The sequence below is a fragment of the Olea europaea genome, unplaced genomic scaffold (genome assembly GCF_002742605.1).
Source record: "Olea europaea var. sylvestris unplaced genomic scaffold, O_europaea_v1 scaffold3394, whole genome shotgun sequence".
NCBI classification, from domain to species: Eukaryota; Viridiplantae; Streptophyta; class Magnoliopsida; order Lamiales; family Oleaceae; genus Olea; species Olea europaea.
In genome coordinates, this window is record NW_019252958.1 from 31272 (window position 1) to 36550 (window position 5279).

General features: G+C 36.1%; 1 pseudogene; it reads left to right on the forward strand.

Moving 5' to 3' along the window:
- The first annotated feature begins 1347 nt into the window (after positions 1–1347).
- Positions 1348–4336, forward strand: LOC111386047 (annotated as a pseudogene).
- The last annotated feature ends 943 nt before the right edge of the window (positions 4337–5279 follow it).

Consider the following 5279-nt stretch of genomic DNA (forward strand, 5'->3'; position numbering starts at 1 on the left):
ACCAGTGGGAAAAAACATGCCAAAATTTTCAGTACTTTGGCCGCACTATAGGTCATTTTTCGCATAGAGTAGCAGCTGAAATGGGGATGGACAATATTATTTCATTCATTCTTTTCCTATTTTAGGACTTAACTTTGCTGGGTTTGCTCTTCATGAAGTTGCCTTACTCAGACATCCTTAAAACAAAGATGAATATCATCACTAGTAGGAGCTAGTTTTAACTCACCAAAAAATTGTTCGTTGCTCCTATTAGGAATGGGTATCAATTACTTTCAAATAAGGTACTTTTATGTGTTGTTCGTGGTCAACAAGCAATAACATGTCATTAAGTAGTAAATAGACTGATCTGGTTAGCCCATAGCTGAATTCATTTGTTAGTCAGCGCATTTGGCATTGGTGGGCATGGAGAGGGTAGGGTAGTAGGACTCAACATATCTAAGTGGGCGCACCTAATTTGATCAATTTCTAAACTGGTTTTCTTTCCTCTATTCTCATTTAACATGCCCTTCATTGCCAATACTAGGTGATGCTATTACTGTATACTTTTATCTGCAATAAAAAACTGAAGGCATTTTGATGTTTGGATTGTTTTCATTAGCTGACTAACTGGTATATTATATATCTTTGATGATATTACCTTTTCATATTCTTGGGGATTATATGTTCAATGTGGGTCTGTTTCAGGGAATTTGGTCTTTTTGAAGATCTTTTATAAGTGGAGTTCTTGCTCCAGTTCATCTTTACCTTGCCATTCCTGACTCATTTTTAAATGTAAGATAACTTATGGGTTGAGATTTAGTATACTATAACGATCCAGCGGCAGCAGCAACTTAGATATAATTTCTGCCTTCTAGCGAGTACTATGCATAGAATGGATGGAGTGGGGCAACCAGAAAACAGAAGACATAAGATGGATTACTATAAAAAAAGGTCCTCCTCTGGTAATAAGTGGACTATTATCTTTTCTGCCTATAGATTATGACTGTCTGTCTTTTAAGTTAATTCAATTGCTCTTTCACTTTCCTTCTCTATTATTGTAGTGGAATATGATATTCTAATATCATCAGGTGAGGGATCAGAATGTTTTCTTTACGAATAATAAGATTAGGATGCTCTGTGATGAAAAGTATGCTGCTGCTGTTGAACGCGGTAGAGCCAAGATTCTACAATTGCTGGGCAAGATTATGACCTAAGAGAACATGATGATGCCATTGCTGCCCTCCAATTTCAAGAAAGTACCATGAATGCTGCATCGAGTGGTGTGTACATGGAACGAAGCGGACGAACAATTCTATAAATCACCATTCCAACAACACTCAATCTGCTCGTAGTTTCAGGGAAGGTTACATGATTGATGCATTTCCTTTATCTTCTATTCCATCTAAAGCAGCAAAGCTACTCCAAGAAAAAAAAAGATAAAATTAAAGAAGGGCATCACTGAGAAATCAACAAAATCTTCCCAGAAGGCTTCGAAAGTAGGTGAGGATTGTTGGACCCGGAAGGATTGTAGTGAATGAGATTAATGACGGGATATGAAGTAATGAAGATAGCAACGAGAAACAAGATTTAAAAGTAATGAAATTAACAAAGAGAGTTTATTGCAGAAGCATGACGTTTTATTAATCGACAATATGGAGAGAAATACAAGAACTCAGCAATTCTTGCTCGAACTAAAGTGAAAGAGAAGATCATTATTTATAGGCACATAGCATAGCATAAAGATAGAAATAATGTGGAATAAGAAAATAATATATTTCCATAAAAATCACGTGAAATATGAGAAAACAAATTTTCCCACATGAAATTAAGGAAACAATTTATTTCCAAAAATAAGTCTACCCTAATTTGGGTCACAAATCCAACAATCTCTATCTTGACCCAAATTCTAGTGCAATGAACGAAACTCTAAGATTTCAAATCCGTCTACATCGAAATAGCCAATCTTATCAACACAATAACCAAAACTCTTCAAACCAAACCGTCGTCCTCTACAAGGCGTCCATAAGCGACACCTGAACTCAAATCGTGGGTTCCCAAAATTCCATCAAGAAATTACTTTTGATCATTCAGGGTCGAAGTACACCCTGTAGCAGAAACCATACCATGTGTTGGATCAGAAGGCCCATTGCTAGAATTGTCGCATTCAATGTCCTCAAAAGCATCCCTGACATTATTGACACCATGGTACCTACGCTCCATGAGTCCAACCCTAACAAATTAACACATTGTATCTGCTGAAATTGGCGGCAAAGTGGAATCACCAATGCTCTCCCTACCAATATTCTTAAACAACTCAGAGTTCGCCACAAGAGGTACTATACCAAACTGTATATCCACCACTTAACTTGTCCAAATGTCTTTTAACTGGTTCTACGTTCCCCTACAAGATATACAACTAAAACTTCTTCCGTCCCTCAAGTACAACCTGGACACCCCTTCGAATATTCAAAACTTCACTTCCACCAGAGAATTTATACCCTTTTACATCCAGGGTACTTAGTGCGATAAGATTCCTTTCAAGTTTAGAACATGTCGAATCTGATCAATTGTTCTAATCATCACATCCTGTAACCTTAGTCTAACTCAATCGATTCCAGCAATACGGTAAGATTGGTTGTTTTCCATCACAACTCTACCTTACTTGACAGCCTCATATGTCTGAAAGAAATTTCGATTGGAACAAATATGATGCGAACATGTCGAATCGAGAATCTACCTCATCAAGTTTAGATTCCATGTCAGATACTATGGTCAACATCACATCTTCGCCATCTGAAAAATCCTCAACTGCATTTGTTTCGTCTGAAGTTAAAGGTTGTGCTCCATGATTTGCAGTTAAATCAACTTTAGCCTACAACTTTTCATAATACTTCGAAATATATCCCTTACGTCTGTAGTAGAAGCAAAACAAATTGTTGTTATTCTTCGATCTGTCCCTCCGTCGACCACCATAAGATATAAAAGCTTCTTCATCCTTCGATGTAGCTCCAACCAAATGCTTCAATTTCTCCTTTGTGTGCAAAGCAACATAGACATCGTCTATAGTCAATGTATCCCGGCTATACAAAATGGTGTCCCGAAACGAAGTATAAGAGCCAGGCAACGAACATAACAGGATCAAGGCAAGATCCTCTTCATCGTACTTAACCTCCAACTTCTCCAAATCTGCTACAATTTTCTTGAACATGGCAATATGGTCTTCCAACGACCCTCCTTCCGTCATGCGATGAGAATACAACTTTTGCTTTAGAAGCAGTTTACTGGTAAGACTCTTGGTCATACATAACTACTTCAGTTTTAACCACAAAGTAGCTGATGTTTTCTCCTTCAAGACATCATGAAGAATATTGTTGAATAGATGAAGATGAATCAAAGACTAAACCTTCCAATCCCTCCGTTGTTTCTCTTCCATTGTCCAATTAGCTGACATCTTCTCAAAATCCAGCAACACATTATTCAAATTCAACTGCGCAAAAATAGCTCTCATCTTTATTTGCCACAAAGAAAACTTTGTATTGCGATCCAATTGTGGAATATCATACTTCAAAGCAGACATCTCTGAAAAATCTCAATCAATCCACAACAAGAACCAATCTCTAATACCACTTGTTGGACTCGGAAGGATTGTAGTGAATGAGATTAATGACACGATATGAAGTAATGAAGATCGCAATGAAAAACAAGATTTAAAAGTAATGGAATTAAAAAAGAGAGTTAATCGCAAAAGCACGACGTTTTATTAATTGACAATATGGAGAGAAATACAAGAACGAAACTATTCTTGCTTGAACAAAAGTGAAAGAAAATACCAGTATTTACAAGTACTTGGCATAGCATAAAGATGCCCATAAAAATCACTTGAAATATAAGAAAACAAAATTTTTCACATGAAAATAAGGAAACAATTTATTTCCAAAAAAAAGTCCATCCTAATTTGGGTCACAAACCCAACAAGAATTTGAATAGGCATTTCAGAACAGATGGATCTAAGGCCGAATGGGAGGCTGAGAATTTTGAGTTGATGAACCTGATAAACTGATGAATCTATCATGCCAATACCCGTTTGTTCATGCACTGAATTACCTAGGCAATGTTACAAATGGGGGAATGAGGGTTAGCAATCATCATGTTGCACCACCTTCCTGTAGGAATAACCACTACCACAGATGCCAAACAAGCGAAACGTGCGGGTGGGTGGACGGAAAATGAGTGGAAGTGTTTTTAGCAGATTGCTTACTATACTGGCATCAGCAAGCCATAACCTGTCATTCTGCTGGATCTGAAGAACTACTACTGGGCTAAACATGGGACAAATCTCTATGTTACCATCAAGTAGCTTCTTAATCCTTAATCTGGCTACTCAGACAAGGATATGCTTGTTATCACTATTTTAGATGAACGTAAAGTTGAAACTTCAGTTCAAACAAGCTCTCTTGTTCATATCTTTTATCCACCATTTCTAGAGGCTGGAAATTTTACAAACTATTCAGTTTTAGTACTAATTGCATTTAGGCGGGCAAAAGAATGTAGTTATGGTTGACTTTCACAGTTGGCTATCTCAATTTTCTTCCCCAGTTTTCTGGGATGAGGGACTGGATTTTTTTTAGGAGGCATTATTTGCCTTAAAAAAAAAAAAATTATATTAAGGGGCAAATTCAATTCCATAGTCAAGTGCTTACTATTTGAGTCCTTGTATTGCAGATATTTATCGCATTTTATGTTCGAAAAAATGTAAAAGGAAATTAGAAATACTACTAAAATTATATAAATAAAATAATGAAAAGAAACACTACGACAAACAAAGTACAATAAAATATAGGAAATATGGTTATTGATCTAGTAATGATATTGAAAATTTGGAAGAAATTGAGGCATGTGTTGCACATAGTTTACTTAAAATAGATTCGCCCTCCACTGTAGTGCACGATGACTCATAATATCTGTCTCCTAAAATACAATGGTTGAAAGTAACTTATTAACACTTTGTCACTACTTTAGTCGAATTGGGAATGCTAACAAATTTTATCATCGAATTAGAAAATAATTATCTAAATTACAAAGAGCGAAACTCTTGAAAAGAAAGAAGAGAAAATTAGAGAGATGAGTGAGCTCTCAAAATTTGGTGTATGAATAAGGAGGAGAAGGCCTCCTCATATAGTACTAGGATGAGGAGGGGTTTCAATTTTCCATTAATTTGCATAACATAAAAATGTTACAATAGCCACTGTAATTTTTTAACCACCAATTCAACTGAAAAAATTAATTAGAGAATTGAAGCA